We start from the raw sequence: 21,805 nt of genomic DNA on the forward strand, positions 1-21,805 counted from the left end.
AACTGAAAATAAAAGGAGCAAACTGATTCAGCAGTATGTTGTTCCTCTGTTACATTTGTCTCAAGTTCCTAGATGCTCTACTGGTGTAAACTGCACTAATTCTATTTTAAAAATTTTTAGCTAAAGATCTACTCCAAATATTTTGGTTACAGCGTATGGTCTTTTCATATAAGGAGGAACTTTGCACTATTTTACCTAGGACAGAGTAAGAAATAAAAAAAGGCTTTCCTACAATGCCCTATTTGTGTAGCTAGGATAATCTCAAGTCTTCTCAGGCTTTCAAGGTTTTCAGACACCAAGTAGAATGCATTTAGATTTGTACATATTCAGAAATCAAAACCCCCTCAAGTACTAATGGCTTAATTTATATTTCATAGAATAAGAAATGTTGGAGTAGGATTTTCTGAGCTGAGTAAACCTTTATCAGCTGTTCTTATGCTTTTGGCATTCTTTGTTCTCATCTCTCTCCCTCAAGGATACAATAAAAAAAGCTAATGTTCATTTTCTTCCCCAGTTTTTGCATCTACTTCTTCCGTTCAGCTTTCATCTGACAATCCAGCTTCCATGGTAGCCAGCCTAGGATTTCAATTCCTGCTGCCTCTTTTTCTGGAGGTTGCTGATCGTACTTTCTCCCTTGCTGTAGCTGTCATCACATGGCCTTGTGCCACCAGTGGTTGTGTCCTCACTAACAATACAAGGCTTGGTTCAAAGGCAAAACCTTCTCTTCCACTAGGGACAACTATTTACCAAGGCATGACAAGATGCAACTAGCACTCCAGTGGTACTGAGACAGAGCCTGAGTCCCTCAGCCACCCCTCACCTCCTCCTCATATTCCCTCCCCCAGGCTCCTTGCAGTGTGCCAGGGGGCAGAGGCAGTGCAGCTAAGCAGTCATGGCCCAGAAAAGTTTTTTATGCCTGAGGAGGAAGTGAGGAGTCATGGAAAATCAGCAGACAGCAGCCTGGACTTATGTCCTGCAAGAAAGTCAGCCTGGGATGTCAGATTAATGACAGGAAATTTATTTATACTTTTCCTAAAAAGAATAGCTGTTTTTTGATGTGATCCTGATCTTGTCCATGTTGTCTCATGTTTTCAACCATCATTTTCTCAGCTAGATTGCATTCATGCTGGATGTACATCCTTCTGTGTCTGGGAGCATCACTGTGCTTCTAGGCACAGGGAAAAATCAGGGCAGGACTCCTCTTCCTCCATGCTCTACTTTCTGCCCAGAGGTGGGGATCTGGACAGAAGTTGCAGCATGGTTTAAGGGGTTGATGTCTCTGCCCCCAAGCACAACCACTGCATGAACACACCAATTACCCTTCCAACCCCCACATTACACATGCTCTGCTCTCCTAGGTTTAACCACCTCAACCTGGATGGTATGGTGGGCAATGCTCTGTGCATAACCCAGGTCTTTGTGTTGTTTTCATGTGAGTTTAGGCTCAGACTGAAGAGAGGACCTCTGTCCATTTTCCCTTTCCATGTTATCTTTTCCCCTTTTTCATGCTGTTAACCCCATTATCTTTGAAAAGACCTGGGTTAATCAGTAGCCCTTGACATTAAAGGGTCAACAGTGAAATCCTGTTTTTCCTTTCTCTAGGAAAAAGAGAAAAACAATTAGAAGGTTGTTGATTTTTTATTTTCTCGCTGATGATCTAAAGGAATAGCCCTGGTCTGTTTCAAATCTGTTTCTTGTAGAGGTGCTTAATTTTCTGATGGTGCAGTACATTGTACCTTGCTGATTAAACCTGCATAACACAATGTTTAATGTAAAACCAATCTTAAAGGAATCTGTGACTGCAGAGAGTTGCAATGCAGTACAGTACCTCAGAGGTATGCTCCTGTATGATTTTATGATAAGCTGTGCTCCCTATTGCTGAAAAGGATATATGATAACCTCTGCTCCTCCCTTGCCTGGTCCTGTGCTGTCACTCTGTTTTACTTGGAGTAAACTCATTCTGATCACTACCACAGAGATCCATCACCTTTTATATGGTGGGTGAATTTTATATGCTGGGCTTTTATATGCTGGGTGAATTTTCTGCCTTTTAAATGTGTTGAACTTCTTGTTGTGCACTCAGATGAGAGCCAGCTCTGGCTCAAAATATGCCACAAAAATCACAGCTGGGATGAGGAGCTGGGAGGGGATAATAAGACTCTCCCTTTTGACAGAGGCAAGCTGATAATTAATCTTATACTGTATCATGAAACCATGCACAATTAGGCACATCCCAGACACTTTAGTGATTTCCCCACAGTTATGGCACTCATGTCTGGAAGACATCAACACAATGATACATTTCAACTCTTTCAAAGCAAATGGTACAATCCCTGTTTGCAGGTTTCTTTTCTTGTCACGCTGATGTGATTCTTCTTCATCAAGCACAGCAGCAGCACACACACATGCTTGTTAGCCACCACCACAGCCATACAGAGCCAGGAGAAGGAAAAAAGCTCCTTTAGATCACTCAGGGGTTACTGGAAGAACACCTCCATGGGGATGGAGAGGCAGCCTAAACAGACCTGCAGCCAGATCAGTTAACTTGAGTGCTGGTACCAATGCTCTAATGCCCAGGACTGAAATTTTCTGACAGGTTCAAAATGCAGAGACTGATAAAGAAAGCCATGCTCTGTGATGCCTTCCTGCTAGATCAAAACATGGGGAATTAAAAACTTGCTGGAAAAACACTGGACTCAGCAGTGACCACATTTACACCCACCTCACCTGTTTGTGCTGCTGTTTCTCCATGTTTCATAGAGATGTTCTGCTAGCTGTCACCTTCCCAGGGCAAGTCTGCCCCTGGTGTTAGTTTCCTAAAGTCCTTCTTTTCTACTTCTCAGGTCTTTCAATATGCCACACAATGGCAATTACTATGCAAACTGCTTTTTTGTTTCCTCAGATTCAATAGGTGGGTGATGGTCATCAAAACTCCTCAAATGTAAATAAAAGCAAGGAAATGCTGTTTAAGGTTATTTTAAGTTACTGGTGAGCTTCCAATTGGGTTGCCTTAACCCAGCTTTGTGTCTTTGTAGAAGACACCAGCAGTTTTGCATATGCTGAGGGTTTAACCAGCGTTGATACTTCATCTCTTTCAATCTGCAAGGGTAGAATATGTAGGGATAGAAGCCCTCCACTACAGGACAGTGAGTGAGACTGAGCTTCGGCATGGATCTGCCTAGAACCTTCCTTACTATGAATACCCCAAAAAACCCCTCAATAGAACATAACTTCAACTCAACATCTCAGGTTTTATTGAAGTACATAAAAATTAATTGATTTGTTTTCTCTTAAAAAGAGAAAAAAACAATCACAAAGGTTTTATAAACAGTTTTCTCCCCAGCTCATCCTGGATTACAAAACAATATGTAATCCTAATTAGTTAATAAACACTACTGTGAATTACCTTTCACTTCAGCTGACACAAGCAATGCATTATTGCTGATACACAATTCCAAAGAATTGTCACTCACCATCAACTACTTCTATTTAAGGAGAAACAGCCTCCTTGAATAATGAATTCAAAATTTCAGTGGCTTAGAAACCCTGAGGGTTTTACAGCTTGACCTTGAGGTTTGGGTTCTGTATGACATTGCAGAAGTTCCTGCTGATTCTATGTAACTTTATAAAAGACACACATCAATATTCACAGGTGCTGAATCTCTATGTCAGAGAGAATCTCTACCTCAGATAGAATTTGCAGGTTTTTTACATGCTATACTAGATTTAATTTAACAACATTACCTTGATTAATATTGTGTTGCAGATCACAGTTAGTATTGATGCAAAACATTGAAATTAGGATTTCCTGGATGTAAATGAGAACAGAATATAAGCTTTATCACAGAAATTTCCCTCCTCCCATTCATGAATTTTCCATGAATCAAGGAATTGATTCTTTTAATCAATGGGGTAAAATCTTTCACCTGTGATATTAAGATGTACATGCTTAATTCTGGCAACCTTACACACATAAAAATCACTGTCTGAAAGGCTGTGTCTGTATCTTTGCACTGTAAAATGATTAGAATTTTGTGAGAAAGGAATGAAAGGGGATAGTTACGTCTTCAGAAATCAGTTTTATCTGAGCTAGTGTGGTGTCACTCATGAGGCAGAAGCTGCATGCATGCATGATTTATGTGCTTCCATATATCTGATCAGCCAGATTTCTTTTCATTGTAAAACTGATATTGATTCTCCTGTATTAGTAGTACTGACACTGGGATAATTCTAACATCATTATAAAGTATGCACTAATACCTCCTTCCTTACTGAAACCATTCTGCTCAATAAATCATGGAAAGAGTAAGAAGAAGAAGAGACAGAGGAAAAAAAATATTATTAGAACTTGCTGGAATCAGTCAGTGCCCAGTCCAAATTGACTACCATAGGATACCATATGCTGTACTAGATAAGTCTATTCTTTTCAGACAGTAAGCAGGATACCAGTGTAAAACTTGTAGTTGATACTGATGGAGAGCAGAATCCATGCAAGAAATATAACAAACCCAGAGATCACCCTCATCCTCAAGTATATTAAATGCACATTTTAGTCCAGAGGTGTATTTCAAGCAAAATGTTGCACATCTCAGAGAAAATGAGAGGTATTTCTTTAAGAACCTGCTTCTACTGGAGGTCAATGGCTTTAGTATTACTCATTAAAAATTAAGGATATTTATTGACAAGGAAACCACAGAAATTGGTTTATGTCAAAGAAGAATGGCAAATAGATACATGTATCAGGGAAAGAGCCCTGAAGGAAACATTCTTTGCACAATACAATTAGATTCACAGGTCACAGATGATTTGTTAGTTCTTTCCAAGTTGTAGAGCTGTAATTTGTGGAAGAGTTCTCCCATATTCTTGCACTGCAAAAAAGAATCTTTTTTTATTAAAGTGTAAGTTGCATGCACTCACTAGTGATAACCCACAGATCTGATTAAATTAATCTAATCCCCTAAGAGCAGAACCCTCCTATCATGATGGCAAGAGGTGTTCTTTGAACTCTGTTTCCATTCTTCTCTGTGAAGCTTCTCATTAGCAAGCCCAGATGGAGGAATAGCTAAAGGGCTGGATGTCACAGACATCTTTTTATGAAAAACCTTTCTTAGGATTTTTTCTTCCTGAGAAGCTGAGAGGCTCTAGGAACAAAATGTAAACAATGGTTATCTGCTGCTGTGGAATGCAACAGGTGGATCCATGATTGGTCTCGTGTGGATGTTTGGATTTAGTGACCAGTCACGGCAGAGCTGGCTCTCGCTCTCTGTCCAAGCCTGCTGCCTTTGTTATTCATTCTTTTCTATTCTATTCTTAGCTTAGCTAGCCTTCTGAGATGAAACTTTTCCTTCTATTATTTTTACTATAGTTATAATGTAATATATATATCGTAAAATAATAAATCAAGCCTTCTGAAATATGGAGTCAGATCTACGTCTCTTCCCTCATCCTGAAAACCCCTGTGAACACTGTCACAGCTGGACAGTTTGTTTTTAATGCAGAAAGATCTCACATGTCAGCTATTCGCGTTGCCCTCCCGAAGTAAACATGTTGCCACTGCCTACTTGTAGTTTCTAGAAACAATCTTTTCAAAACCTGCAGCTGCAGCTAGCACAGCTCACAAGGCAGGGAAGCTCTGCCTACAGCACATACCTGCAGCTCTTGCCCAAGCCATGCTCTATCCTGCTGCTGGAGCATGGACATGCCAGCTATGGGAGGGTAGTGAGGGTGCCTCAGACCCTCCAGGTTCTGCAGTAAGGGTGCTCGTGATGGGAGAGAGGATATTGACAGGGATCCCCAGTAGTACTGGCAAAACTGCTCTGACCTTGGCAGAAGTTCTCTGCCATTTCAAACATCATAGCTTGCCAATCTCCTGACTAACCTCTCCAGAGGATGAATACACAGATGAAGAATGTGTTTTGTGAGGCTGAACTTCCACAGCAAATGAACAATCAGTAGGATGTTGCAATGTATGGTCTATAGGTCACCAATAGTCCCTGCTTTTTATACCAAGAAAAACCAAGTCTTGAAAGTCATGGCTGCCTCTGTCTATGCCACCAATGACCCCACATGCCTTTGTGGCCATCTGCATTGGGGCTCCTTTAGGACCAAGAAGTGGCAGACAGTGTTAGTCTGCAGCTTAAACACAAGGTTGTATTTACCACCTGCTGCCTAATCCACTCTGAGCAGCAGGGAGGCAGGAGCAACAAAGGACAGAAATTTCCATCTTTTCATCTTCTTCTACTGAGACAAGTCAAAGCCTTGGAAGAAGCTTCTCTCTGTACACTTCATGTTCTATGATTTCCTAATAAACGTACCAGGCCCGAAAATTATTTGTCTTTGATTAAAAGTAAATATTAAGTACATGTTTTGGAGATTAATAACGAAGCAGCTGTGTTTGAAAACATCCCCTGAAAAATGTTAGCAGGCTGAACAAGGCTTTCATGGAACATTGCAGAGCACTAACATATTTTAGATAGAACTGTCAATAAGGCAACTCTCAGTTGTGACTGATTTTTTTTTAATAGGCTTCTGTCAATTATTTTCTCTTCTTTTCTTCCCATTTCCATCCTTGTTTCAAGGTGCATCTGAATGGTGATACCAACTAATAGTCCTTAAAGTCATTGTCACACTGGGGCTCTGCCAAGCTGGCTCACTCAACTCCCTGTGTTGCTAATGGGGACGAAGTCAGATTCATACATCCTACTTACATTTTTTCACCCTTTTCTTCATCTGCTTCACGGATGACCCTGTAGTTATTGGAAATGTACCAAGACCTGGACAAAGCCACTGCTTTCTGGGGAATCAGGCTGCTGGTAGATTGGAAGAAATGTAGGATTTCAGCCCCCCCATTGTTACACTTGCTATTGTGTTGTGCATGTGTGTAGGTGAGTGTATGGGTTATCATGTGGGAGAAAGAGAGATGGATTGATGGTGGGAAATATTGAAGAACACTTCTCTCTTTTACTTAGGAAGGGGATATTTTTTATCTCATTTTATCAAAGGTGACATCAGGAGTAATGACAAGATAAATAATTTTAAGGCTTCAAAGAACAAGGATTCTAAAGAATAGGATTCTGAAGAACTTTAAAGAAAGGATATGTCTTGGAGATTAAGCTTTTTAAAATCCTTCAGATCCCTTTGCCAAATGCAATAATATTCCATTGTAAATCCTTCCATGATTTTACATGTAACATTGCATTTTTCCTTTAATGGTGTATGCAGGTACAAAAAGGCAATGATGTGTATTTACTAAACTGTTACCTTTTCAGTTAGTGAATTGCTTAGCCTGGATGCTTTCTTTCATAAATACAGTCATTAAATGCATGAAATTATTGATCTAAACTGCTTTCCTGGGAGATTGTTCCTTATAAAGAGCAAAGTCAGGTCTCTTTTTGACTGCAAGCTAGGCTAGATTTTATAATAAAACTTTCATCAAAAAAAAAAAAAAAACTCTGATTAACAATAACCTCTCTATGATACATCAATGACTAAATCTCTGTGAGAGCTGGTTTTAATTTTTCTTACAGTGAAAGAGAGTAGGAAGGATGCAATTTTTTGCAAGGGACTCCTTTTTAAAGAGATCATGCTGAAAAGGCTGCTGAAGGGATCTCTTGCTGCTACAATTTGTAGAAAGGAGCTCTCATAATTATAGTCAGAGTTTATTGTGCCTCTCCCTGTCTCCCCCCTTCCCACTCCCCCCATCCCCACCCCTCGCCCTGTGTGTGTGTATGCAGAGAGCTAGAGAAAGCTGGCAGCACTACCTGAATAGCTACTGAAAGAGTGAGACTCCTCAGCTCCTGCTTCATTACTGGGTAGCAGCTATTCCAGTGTGTGTGAGCTCCAAACTGCTTCCTCCCATCGGAAAGCCCTTGGTAAGTCCCCCCAGCCGGCAGAGCTGCGGATTAACTCAGCAAAAGGCAGGATGGGAGGGTGGCAGGGAGCTCTGGGGGTACTCAGAACCCGTGTGCAGCTTAAGATCCATTAGATTTCAAGGATTTTGTGCAGTAAATGTGTAAAATCTTCTGTGGATTGCTGGGATGTGAAGGCAATCACGAGGAATGTTTTGCCTGCTCAAGAGCAATGCTAAGTACATTCAGGAATGCCTGAAAGAGAGCAGAATTTTTCTACATAAAATAAGATTAGTAAATGCTTCTCAGAACTGCCAGAAAAGTGGTTGTGTGTCGCTTTGTTTTGTTTACCCCTAGCATCTTTCTCTTGTTGTCCTTTCCCCCCCATCTTGTCTTTATTGTGTTGAATGTGTTAATAGGCTCAGAAAGAAGAAACTGTATCTTCTTGCAGAGTGGTGGCATTTGAAATGTAGAACTTTTATCAGAAGAGGGATGAGAGCTGAAGCTAAAGAGGAGATAATGTGTGTTTTTTACTTGCATTTATATTCTTGTGCATGGTGTTGATTATACAGACTTGCTATGGTCACAAAAAGTTCAAAAAGCTGGGAGATGCACATTTGCTGCTCAAGATGCTAATGTTTGCACTTGTATCACATGTTTTATTAGTCATCCACATGAAAAGTAGCACTCTTCAGGTAGGTCCTTTCAGTACATGTAGCAAAAAGCATTCCCAGACACTCTTCTTCTTTGCCTTGATCCTATGAGTCAAGCTCATTGAACTCCACAGAAAATTATAGAGGCCACCGGAGAGGTCAGGTCACAACTCTCCTTGCCCCAGTTGAGCAGTGGCATTTGAAACAAGAGGCTGAAATAGTGCTGTTATCTGAGAGTCCCAGCACCTTGGACCTGGCTGTGTTTTGATTTGAAAAGTAGGAATGAGTTAACCAGGGACAGGCTGAGGTTTTTGTCAGGCAGTACAGAGCATTAAGAGAATGACTGCCTCTGAACTGAACCTCAGCTACTCACTCCCCTGATGGATAAATCCAATCTACAAGAGATGACAGCCTGACTAGCTGGGCATGAGGCCACTGGCTCATTTGTTACTGTCTGTCCAGTCCACACCTCTGTTGGCTACAGTGTCTGTCAGATCACACACAGGTGACACAGCTGTACTTGTAACTATGGGGGTTAGCTGCTCCTTGTATTTAGAAAACATATTTACCCATGATGTGAAACTGCCACTCAGTGTCCCTAGACATTATTTCCTTTGCTACTGAGCAAACATGATAGCTCAAAGGATTAGATTTCAGGTCTGCAGTGGCATCTTTCCAGTCTGTATGAGTAAATTTACATCTTTTCTACAGGTCAAAAAGAGTGATACTGACAGATTTTTCCCTTCCCAAAATATTTCAATATTTATCAAGGGACAACTTTCAAGCAAATATTAAAACAGAGATTAGCCAAGAACAGAATAGATGTTGCTTCCTGAAACTCAATCATTTTATGTTATGGTGACAGGGGAATCATGGAAAGGGGTGTGAAGGACTAGGGGAGTGATGTATAAGTGAGTTGATGTAACATATAGCAGTGGAAATTGCAAGTAGGAGTATTCCTCATGTTCCAGGTTGTCAGAGTCAACATTCGTTCATCCATAAACTAAAACATTATCAAAATTGATCATCACCTGGGCTGATTAGTACATTAAGTATAATACTGGAGTTCAATATAGAGAATTATAATTTCTGGGGGGAAGAAAGTGATAAGTGAAGAAGATGTTTGGGGGCTGGCTGTTGTTGGGGTTCTTTTGTATTTTCCTCCATTAACTACATAAGTCTTTGCTGGAATGCTTTGAGTACAACTGAGGGTTATCTTCTCTAAGTTTGTTTTGCTTTCAACATTTGCTTGGATATATGAAAGAGAAGAAACAGCTCAATGAGAAGAATTCCAGTCTGAAGAGGAGCAGTAACAGGTAGCTCTCCAGCTCAATGCCACATCCTTGTATCAAATTCAGCCCTGATCACACTCATTTTTGTAAGTAAACTCTGCTGTCATCTGTTTGCTATCAGCATGGCAGGATGTTCTCAAAACATCTTAATATCAAGTCAGGATGGTGGAGAAATGCGGGAAATTTTTCACCAGGGACCAGATGCCATGATCTTTCTGCTTATTGGAAGCTTGTTCTGTGAGGATGATGCAACTCAGCACAAGAAAAAAAATACGAGGAAAGCATCTTTGCTGATAGGCAAAATCTAAGTTTATCATGGGCAGTGCATGCTCTGCAGAGCCTCACTCATGTCACAAGAAATCTGCCTCCCCCCACCTTCTCACAGAAATGTGGGAAGGCAGGAACTATTTGTGTCTTGCTGTAGAAGGGACAACCTGTCTCACAGACAAGGCCACCCTGTTTGTCCTGTATAGCCACACATCCATGCAGGAGCAGGCACCCTGGCCAGTGGTGGGCAGGAGACCTGGCCTGTGCTCGGGCTGCTCTGATTGTCACCCTGCAGTCAGCAGGTGTCACCTGGCAGAGCCTTACTCCATCCTCCCCAGCAGCCCTAGGGGAGATGCTCCTAGAGGATCACCAGGCATGGTCTTAAGATCTTGCTGATAAAAAGATCTTCAGACCCTGACAGTATGAGCTAGGGAGATCTAAATGTGCCTTCAAGACAACCTGGGTTTTCATCAGAAATTCTCTCTGTTGCTTCTCTGAGTGAAAATGAGCTCTTCTCCCTGCCCCCCATCAAAGATTACAATTCATGAAGCAGAAAATGCCAGACACTCAAGCACTGGCAGAGTTCTTTTAAATTATATTTCTAGTTTATCATCCTTTTATATGGCAAAGTTTTCTATTTCCCCTATCTATTTTTATATATAGCAAAACTTATCAATCCAGGCATTTCAATATCCATCACTAAAGCATAAAGATCTATATATCATTGTCAACTGAACAAACAGGGATTTTGAAAGAGTATTCCCTGTGCCAGCTGTGGCTTTTGTTTGCATTACTTGACTACAATTCTGCTTATAAGAATTGCAAAACCATACCAAGGAAGCAGGGACTGGTGTCTCTGCTTTTAGGTTTATCACCCTAAAAGCCCTCACTGTTGTACTCAGACATCTTCCATCTTTCCCCCTTTCCTGGGAAATCTCCATGGTTGTGATTTAGACCAATGCTCTTTGAAACAGATATCACATCTCCACTCATTGCACACCTTTATGTCTATCAGGCTACATGGAAATGTGAAATATTAAGTACAGCTAGAGTATTTAGCATGTGTAAAAGCCTAGTGCAATCTTCTGATCATAACTGTTCATTTTTTGTAACTCCTTGCACTTTGGCAGGGTCAAAAGGAGAGAAACTATTCAAAAGTTCTGTCATTGCCTTTTAGTTTCTGGGCCCAGGGAAGCAATTCAAAATCCAAACAACTGTTATTTCCTTTTACTGCAGGGCAGTGGGAAGGGTGAAAGGACCTTGAAAAGCCATAATCTTGCAGTTATGAGGGGAATTATGTGTGGCCCTCTTGTGATTAGAATGAATCACAAATTGTTTTTGTCATTGCTAGGAAAAGAGTGGAAGTGACATTTAGTAGTATATGAATTCCCCAGTAATTGGTACCCTGTAATATAAATTAGATTAGAGCAGTTTACCAAGTCCCAGTACAGCAAGTTTTCCTTTCACTATTCTCTCAAAGGAAGATAATCTATAATGTATATTTTAGAAGACAACTGCAGCAAAGGAAAGCTACCATCCTAAAGGAAAAAAAAATATTTCAATAGGACTTTGCAGTCAAAATTCCTTGCTGGTGTAAAGAAGAAAAGATTCCTTGCTGGTCTCTATCCAGAAATAATACTGAGTTTGAGTGTTTCCTTTACTGCATTTCTGTGTTAACTCTGCTAAATAATTAAAGAAATGAAGAAGAGCAGAACAGATAACTAGGTAATAGCAGGCATAATCACATCCCATTCCTTTAAACCTGGATCTGAGTTCTTTGACTTGCAATTGGTGTTTTTTTCACTGAGAATCCGTGGCAGGATACGTTCCTAGCACTATAACAGATGCTATTAAAGCAGCTTCTTTTCATTATGAAAACAAAGCTGAAGCACTATAACATATGTTGTGTTGATTCATGTCTCAGAAAACATAATTCCATGGAGATATATTTTATAAATGCAATAAGAAAGCAGCTGACTTTTTGGAAAAATGCATTTGACTGCAGCATTAGCCACTTGCAATTTTTACTTGACAAGTACTCAAATGCAATGTGTTTTAATACATTGCCACAACACCTGAGAATTTTCATTCAAATGCAACACTATTCCTCTCTCTTCATGAATGTCTTAAACCATGCTACTGGAAAAGGGGAAACATTGGTAAACAATTCCTTTTTTGGGAATCTGACCCTGATGTTCAGTTGCTAGTGTTCAGACCTTCAGATTGGATGTCTCCTCATCTGCAAAAAAGAGAAAATATTTCTGCCTCTCCTTCCACCTATGCACCCTTCATCTGTCTTCTGTGCTTATGCAGCACACTGGGGAGAGAGGCTGTGCCTTATATGCACAATACCTACACAGGCAGCACCTACACAGTTCCTGCCTGCTGCCTTTCGGTGCTCCTGTGGAAGAATTGTCCCCACATACCACCAGCTGATATTCTTAGCATCAGCCTCAGACAGCCAGTGACACTGGGGAACATGTCCCTCAAAGTACAGGGCACAGAAGCACCTGCAGGCTCCAGACACTTTCCAGGACTGGTGCAGCAGTCTCAGAAAACTTCTGTTCCCCCATCTACAGCTGATCCTATCAGTAAATACTATAATCTCTTCATCCAAGTGTTTGAAGAAAAGACTCAGCATACTGTTTCTGGAATCGGTGTCTGGGAATGTATGTGGCAATTATATCAAGAATACTGAGAAATACCAATTTCTTTGGCAGTTCTGTCAGCTGCACACAACTGACTGCAGTAAGTGTTTGTTTCTGACAGTTGACTCGATAAGGTGGATCTGTGGTGAGCTGACAAGTGCCCTAACAAAGTATATTCTTGCAGAATTCTCTTTCTGTCCAGAAACCCACTTGCATCTCTGATAGCTGGCACCTTCAGTGTTAAACAATCAAAACAGCAGTCCACAGCACTGCTGTGTTTGGGTCCCAAACCAAAGTTGGTGCATTTGGCTGGAACAGGCTGTGTGAAACAGGAGCAGATTTTGGTGTACTGCATGGTCTTATCTTCTTATTTAGTATATTTTATATTAAAATATATTTCAACAAAATTTAAAGGGTGTATCTGCCCCCTTTAAAGAGCCAGAAACCATCTCTCAGCTGAAGTAAAAACATTCAGTGAACCGATCTGTGATTAATTTCATCCACCCAGGGGCATTAAACCTGGTTGTAGGGGCAACACAGAGTAAACAAGGGCTGTTTCAGGGGACAGGGAACCTGTACAGAACAGCTGCTCTACATCCTTTCTTCTCTTGTTCTCCACTGGGAGCACAATGAGGGGAGAATACAAGCTACAATAGTCACAACACAGGATAGAGAGAAGAGTAAAAATATTAATCTGAAAAAACAACACAGAAACTTTACTGGAAATTATTTTTTTTATGCTGAGAATGAATAAAACTGACCACCTATGTAGCTCAACTAAAAGCCTAATTTATGATGATTGTCTTAAAAAGAAAACTCAAATAGTGAGATGGAAAAAAGTCTCCTTCAGTTAGTTCTAACAGAATTATATTTTTAACAGAATTGTTGTAAAATGCCTCAAGATAAATCCAGATCCCTCCATCTCATAACTCTTGTTGTCTTTTAGATGCATTCAATCAGAGGTCAATAAGGTGACTCAAGCCGAGGCTCAGCACAGAACATAACTCCCAAGAGGTTTTTTCCAAGCTGCTGTCTTCTTGCTAGAGATTCAAACAGCTCCCTAGAGCTTACTATTAGAGCAAGCACCCAGATTCTGGCATGTTACAAAACACTCGTGTCTTTTCCCTACATACAGGAAATCTGGCAGTCCCATTTGCTGAAATTGCTGCTTCAGTCCTCTTTTGGGGGCATGTCTGGTGTCAAGTTGCTTCCTGTTGCAAAGTCCAAATGTCCCTGTTGAGTGCTTCTGAGATCAGATCCCAGGAGGCAGCAGCTCTTACCTCTAAGGTTATCCACAAACCCACTGGTGAAGCTCCAGGGAAATAATTATAACCTGTCATTCTCCTTTCCCTATGCTTTGAGACAGCAAATTTCCTTTTCTCTTGAGTGACACAGCATAGTTGGACACTATCACAGTGTTATACAAAGTCATTTGATGGTAAAAATGCTCGACAACAGAAGAGAGCTTATTTATTGATTAAACTCCCCACAGATGTTACCTGATGTTGCTGAAGCTTATAGGATCAGTATTTCTCTGCTGGCAAATTGAACAACATAGCTTTAGAAATTGCAAGTAGATGCAACTTTAGATTTAAAAATAACAATTTTATTTCTTCATGAGAATTGTGTGCAAAGCAGGCAAACATTTGTTCTGCTATGCTCATTGGGAAGTACCACTGAAATATGCTTTCCAAGGCACTATAGATGCAATGCAGATACAATGTACTGCCTTACTTTCACCAAAGATCCCCTTTGCATTTCCTGAGCATATTTTTCTAGCTCAATATCTCTCAATATCAATATAGACAAGATCCATTAGCCAGGTGTGTTTGAGGAAAAAATTAAGGACCATCATATTTCCAGATAATGTATCTTAAAAGTTGATCTCATAATGCAAAGGTCAGATGAAACCAAAATACTGTTTACAGCAGTGCTCTTTCTTTTCAGCTCTGAAGTTATTAAAGGCATTTAGACTGAATTAATTAAAAAAAAAAAAGGAAACTGTTCTCGACTAGCTTAAGGAGTACCATGTGGCATGTAATTTGGATTGCTGAGTGATTTAGACAAGTAAGCTGCATTACTCATCCATCTCAATTAAGATATGTCGATTTTGTAATCTTCCATCTGGATTTTCAGACAAACTTTGAGTTGCTTCTTGGTGGTTTGAAGAAGGCTGGAGAAGATGGCTCATCTTAGAATGAACAAAGAAGGGTGAAAGCTGTCCAACTGGAAAAAGAGCATATGACAGAAAGCAAAGCTGGTTACAGCAATACATGTTCAATGTATTTTGAATATATTTTCAAATTATTTTCAGTGACAGAATGATTCTTTTGCTTTGTTTTCCACAGCAAACAATCCCTCTGTATTTAGTGCAGGACCCATTTAGAACCAGAGTGGCACATTGGTATCCAGCACTCACAAGTTGTGTCTACTCCTGCTGTTCTAGCTACAGCATCATCGTATCAACACATCTGAGATCATGGACAAGATCCATTAGCAAGCAAATCCAAGCCTTCAACTCTTGGGGTGGGGGAAAGGAGGGAAGAGGGAAAGTATTTTAAAAGGAATTTAAGAGGAAAAACAATACTACCTTTAACTCATCATCCTGCAGTGACAGCACCATTCATTTAAATATGGAATACAGATAATACATACAACAACGGCCTGTTGCTTGCAGAACTAATGGTAGTAGTAGTTCAAATTCCTATGTTTCCACTCATTAACTAGTGCATGGAAGCTATTTCCAGGCACTCACTATCCATTACATGATGGAGGCCAATCTGTCTAACCAACCAATCAACAAGAAAACATTAGATCTGCCTATCTCTGTAGAGCTGAGAAAAAACCCTCCTATGATAAGGCTGCAGCTAACAAGATTTGAACAATGAAATGAAATGAAATGAAATGAAATGAAATGAAATGATGAAATGAGGAACTGAAAAAAAACAACCCAAGCCCAAATCCCAAACCCAAACAAAACTAAAGAACTCTAATGTTCTTCAAAAAGATATTTACAAACTCAAGGAGCAAATACATCTAAGGTATTTGAGCCACGTTTGTGGGAAATTTATTAGAGGTAAAGGACCAAAATCTAATTTGTTAATTTTAGTTTTGGAAATCAACTGCAAGAAATTCTTAGCCAAAACAATCTCAGGAAATAGATGCTACACAGAGATAAAGAGAAGTGCCACAAACACCATTTCTCTCCCCCTGCCTCAAATGAAAGAACAGTAAAATAGGAGTGGCAGCTTCATGAAGCTCATTTTTTTCCCATGACAAATTTTTCTGGCAGCAGAAGCTCAGAAAGCTTCATTGAAGCATCCTGATAGACCTCATAGGAAGGCTAGGAATACCTGCTACTTGAAGAAGGAACTTGGTGTAGGATAATCTAGACAGATCATCATGAAGGGTGCCTAGAAGGAGGTCATTAAAGGCTCCATGGTAGGTACAGTTCAATAAAGCTCCACAATTGCTTTATAATTCAAAGGATCAAGAGGACAGGCTTGAGCATTAAAACTAAATAAAAATAATGAGGTTCTTTTGGTTCTAATTGCTTGTTTGGCAGACTGGTTCACAGTGAGATGAGATGAGCTTTGTTTAGATGAACCATCATGCCAAGTCCTGGGTATGTTTTGAACATATCAGGCACCTGGAGGCTGCTGAAGCCAGAGAACCTGTGAAGGCTGGGTGTGTGGGACAGCACACCCACACCAAGAGCCAGAGGCAGTGCCTCACTGAGGGTCCAGTGACTTCACAGGGGAACAGGACTGGCCCTGGCAGCAATGATGCTGACACATGCTGCTTTGGGCCAGAACATCTTGGTTCTGTGGCACACTGAGACACCTATCTGAGCCACAGGAAAGCTGAAGGCAACATCAAATTACACTTCTCTGCCTTGGTTTTAGTTTTTCCTTTTTCTTATTGCCTTAAGGAGGGTCTGAAGTGCTATGTGTTCCCCATGGGTGGCGGTGGGGTCCCACTCATGTTCAGACTCCCTTTTGCAGCAGCAGAATCTGAGAGCCATGAGCAGCCTGCAGTGCAAAGCAAGTGGCAATGGTTCTCTGTCTCCCACCTTCCCCAGTGGGGCCTGGCAGGGTGGGTGGAACAAAGCACTGCTTTCCACAGGCTGGGATTTGCATTAAGCATAAGGTGAGAGCTGTGGCATTAGCTTATGTGACAGACATGCCTCCAGAGACACAGAAACAAAGATGTTTGATAACAGTGAGAGTACCTGACCAGTTGAAACACAGAGAAGTTTGCACAGAGGGAGTGTGAAATGAAGATGAGGGAGGTGATTTTCCTTGTATTCCTGCCCCAAGCCATCAGGCTGCAGTAGAAATCAAGACATGCAGTGCTTTGGGCCAGGCAGCTAGGGGTAACTGAACTAAAAGAAATAGAATTTTTGTAGAAAACATGAAAACTGTATACATGAAAAAGTGGTACAGCGAAGTTAGCACTACTGTTGCTTGACAAATAAAGAGCTGCCAAGCAGAAAGCATTTTTCTTGTGGTGTCTCTGGTGACAATTTTGTTTGCAGTGCCTAGAGTCCAGGCAGCAGCAAGGCAGGGCCAGGCACAAGAAGAGGGACTACTCACAGCAGAGATTCTCAAGCCAAGTGGTTCAGAAATTGGTGGCCCAGTACAGGCAATAAACACCAACATATCAGAACAAATTCAAAGCTCTTATTTCAAAGATCCAGAGCAAACAAACAAACAAACAACAAAAAAAATGAGTTACCAGCGTGAACACAGGGTAATTTGTGTTTGACTTGGCTCCAGAATCATGCTGTGAGATTCTTAACCTGACAGCATCAGCTGTGATTTTTTTATTGAGAAGAGTTACAGAAGTGAAGATCTGTCAATTAACAGGAACAAGATTGTTGACTGTGCTGCATTGTTTAGACATTGTAGAAAATTATGTACACACCATGCTGCTAGTGGCAAGAGAGCACTCAGAAGATGTCACCAATAAAGTTGTTTTCATTAAATTTTCAGTTTTGGGGCTGATGTTTTAATTCCTAGGAAGGTACAAGCTTTGAATAATCACAGAAGAATGAGATGCAGCAAGCAGAAGTGTGAAGGAGTTCCATGCATAAGAATTTAGACAACATTTCACTTTCACTTTAATTTATTGCAGTTGCCTCATGTTTTTGTAGAGTACGCCTCCCCTTTTATAAAGGATGTAATCTGTTTGAAAACACTGAGTTGCATGATGCCTTGCATATTTACAGGAGTAAGACTATTTTAACATGTTTAGATAGGATAGTTTGACTAGCATTCAATTTTTGGAGCAAAACCTTGCAGGCAAGGTTTTTAAAAACAGGAATCCAAACATAGGCTTCTGAGACACATCTATATGGGTCTATATAAGTAAAAGTACTAAATTCTAAATATGGCTTTCTAGGTTTAGCAATAAGGTGCAATACTGAGTTGCTGAAAGAAACATAGCTGCATTAGGAGGGCATGTTCACCTCGATGGAGACTTTCTGAACAGCACCATGCTGCTTCCAGGATCCACACTAGCCTGGATAACCTCACAAAGCCCTGTGCTATGCCACACAAATGCATCCAAAAAGAACTCTGCTTGAAAATGTGACATCCAAGTTAGCAGATCATGTTCGATTTTACCATTTGTGTTTCAGGACAGTCACATTTCTTATTGTCCTGAATTTGGCTGGGACAGTTACTTTAATCTGTAGTAAATAGTGCTACTGTGCTGTGTTTTGGATTCAGTATGAGGATAATGCTGGTAACACACTGGTGTTTTGGCAGTTGTAAAGTAGTGCTTATCCTTGGTCAAGGATTTTTCAGCATTTCATGCTCTGTCAATGAGGAGCTGCACAAAAAGCCGGGAGAGAGCATAGCTTGTACTGCTGACCCAAACTGGCCAAAGGAGTATTTCACATCATAGTGCATCATGTCCAGTACCTAAACTGGGGGAATTACCCAGAAGGTGCCAATCTCTGCTCAGGGATGGGATGGGTATTAGTGGATGGTGAGCAATGGTAGTGTGCATTGCTTTTGTCTCTTGGGTCCTGTTATTCTTTCTCCCTCTCCCTATAATTACAATTATTAATATTATTAGCATGTGTCACAGACATCTTTTTATGAAAATCCTTTTCTTAGGATTTTTTCTTCCTGAGAAGCTGAGAGGTTTCAGCAACAAAATGTAAACAATGGTTATCTGCTGCTGTGGAATGCAACAGGTATGTCTGTGATTGGCCCATCTTGGATGTTTACAATTAATGGCCAACCACAGCCCAGTTCACTTGGACTCTCTGTCTGAGACACAGACCTTTGCTATTCATTCTTTGCTATTCTATTCTTAGCTTAGCTAGCCTTCTGAGATGAAGCTTTTCCTTCTATTCTTTTACTACAGTTATAATGTAATATATATATCAAAAAATAATAAATCAAGCCTTCTGAAACATGGAGTCCACATTCTTGTTTCTTCTCTCATCCAAGAACCCCTGTGACCACTGTCACAAGCATGGTTATAATTATAATTATGTTTCAATTATTAAGTTATTTTTATCTCATCCCATGAGGTTTGCCTTTCTGTTCCAGTTCTCCTCCCCTCTGGGGGCAGGGAGGAGGCTGTGTCAGAGGCAGTAATGTGGTGCTTTTCTGCCAGCTGGGATTAAACCACAACACTTATCCTCACTACAGCGGAAATTTAGGACACACAAGTGTTTTGTTCTTCAATGCTTAGCTCATAAGACTACTTTTTGACAAGCTGTGACACTGTTAATACCTATGGAAGTGCTTACACTATGAGTAACAGCTAGTAGGAATAGTATGGATAATAGTTAACTGCAGAAGCAGCACTCTCTTTATTTAGTCCCTTGTCTGGGCTATTTTCAAACAACTGCTGTTTATTGTCATTATTGTGTTCAAGAACTGACTTTCTTTGTTCTCTTTCCAAAAAACAGAGTAAATCAGGTCTGACATTTGAAGCAGTGTATTTACAGCAGCATGGAGCATGTGTCTCTGGAGCATGGCTGTAACGAAAAACAGAGAACAGCAAAAGCTCTGGTTGTGTTTGTCACCCAGGGGAACAGGAGAGCACGATGGCTTCCTCATCATCCTATTTTTCCTGCTTTTTTTTGCAAAAATATTTTGAAATAGAATATGAAAGCAGGTTGCTCTTCTTTCAGATTTAGGCTTAAGGAATTTCACAAGGAGGTATTAGTGACTGAATATTGCATCCACATTGGATGTGTTTTGTCCCTGTCTCCCCATGAAGGGAGGATGCGCCAGTTGTCACTGCTTCATTAATTGTTCAATTTCTCCCAGTGGTAACGGGACAAAATTCTGAATTCCAACTGGCAGGGTTTGCAGGGGTGTATAATTTATGAGCCATGAGAAACTGGAAAGATAACTACAATCAGTATGAGCATGAGAAAAACATCCAGCATGCAATCTCTGCTACACAGCATAGCTGCCCATGCTTAGTTATCACACTGCACATATTTTTTACTTTCTCAAAACCTAATTTTCAAGGTTGTGTTGTTTTGTTTATGTTTCGGCTTTTTAAAGGACTACATTTTTTTTTTTTTAGGCTAGAAGGCTTCTCAAGGGAAAGAGGGACAGTCTGGAGAGAACAAGATTGAAAAGGTATAAAACAAAAATTATATCTTGCCAAAACCATATCAACATTATTGAATATTGTGGACAGTGAAGGGTATGTAAAAGCAGAGGTAGGATTTTCACACTAGACAGCTCCTTACTAGAAATGGAAAAGATCTGAAGAAAGGCAAGGCAGGCAGCCTTTCACAAACAAGAGAGAGGAAAGAAAAGCAGAAATGTAGGGATTGTGGGTACACCAATCTATTGCTATTAGTTTTTAACTTTTCTAATCAAGCTTTCTGCATTACTGGCAATATCACCAGAACACAAACCAGGTGTCTTCAGATTTGCATAGATCTACATATTTTTAGTGATATCTGAACCATTGAGAAAGAGCAGATAGATAGCAGATAGATATACAAAGGGCAAATATAAATGCATAAATACTTCAGGATTAAAAATAATTTCTTATCCATATATATCCTCCTTCCTTCTGCCTGTCAGTTCTGCTTCCTCCCTCCCAGCAGGAGACTTTCACTCTAGTGTCACACCACCCTTAAAAGGTTTCACTTGATGAACAGCCTCACAGCCACATCTCCTCTCCTAAGTTAACTCTAGTCCTCCAGCTTAATTTACTATCTCCTTCAGAAAATCAGGAATTTCAGCCCACTCCTAAAGCAAACCAGCCTTGAGTTGTGTACAGCTTGGCTAGATATGAGCACAGATACCATCAGTTTCTTAGTTACGTTATATGTTTCCAATAACTTTCTTAAATAAGAAGCATCTGGCTTAAACAGCACAAAGCACTGGTGCCAGCATTGCTAGGAGGGTTTGGCAGAAACCGTGGTCTCTGCTCTTGAAGGTGTCGTGGGCTGCAGACAAGAATTTATGTTGTCACGTAAGGAGCTCTAGCCTGGCACACAGACTGTTTGTGCAATTCTCTGTTACATACTTTTATTCATGCAGAACCTTTTTCTGGAGTCGGGGAACTGAGCAAAGGATGAAGCAGACTTCAGCTCAGCATCTCCAGTGTGTGTAGATAACTGAGAGGTGATGCCTCAACCTGTGCAGCCCCATGTCCTCCGAGCTAACTCCACCTGAGATGATCCCCTCTCCAAATGAATGTGGGCTGCTTGGGAGAAAATGCTGTTGAAGGGGCCACAGGGCTTGAGTTTAGGGTAGACTTCACCCACCATCATCAGAGTTGAAGCTCTCTCACACACAAGGGAGATTTGCTTTCCTCTCCACCATCTCTTGTGGAATAAAATGAAAATTCATTTAGCTTGACTTACTACATTTTTTCTGTGTGTTTGAATTTCACCCTTAAGTAAGAAGAGTGTTCATGAGTCTTTCCCTTTAAAACTGTATACATATCTCTAAAGCATAAAACATGCACTCAGAAGCAAGTCTGATGCTAGATTTGTTAGACTATCAGTCCTGCTGGAACTATTTCTAATTGGTGTGGCAGGCTTAGGTTTCTAGATTGTCGTCCACGTATTATTCCTCTGTACTGTGCTGGAGTAGCAGGCA

The 21,805-nt window shown here is 40.5% G+C and overlaps 1 protein-coding gene across 1 annotated transcript in view; it reads left to right on the forward strand.

Annotated features, from left to right (window-relative positions):
- Nucleotides 1-7,551: 7,551 nt before the first annotated feature.
- Nucleotides 7,552-21,805, forward strand: part of ST6GAL2 (ST6 beta-galactoside alpha-2,6-sialyltransferase 2) — a 173,565-nt gene continuing 159,311 nt past the window's right edge. Inside the window, exon 1 of the mRNA XM_071430745.1 lies at nucleotides 7,552-7,871. The gene's annotated coding sequence lies outside the window, so the exon portion shown is untranslated. The remainder of the gene's footprint in view (nucleotides 7,872-21,805) is intronic.

Source organism: Agelaius tricolor, unplaced genomic scaffold (assembly GCF_023055355.1).
Source record: "Agelaius tricolor isolate 1412-34295 unplaced genomic scaffold, bAgeTri1.0.p SCAF_7, whole genome shotgun sequence".
Classification (NCBI taxonomy): Eukaryota; Metazoa; Chordata; class Aves; order Passeriformes; family Icteridae; genus Agelaius; species Agelaius tricolor.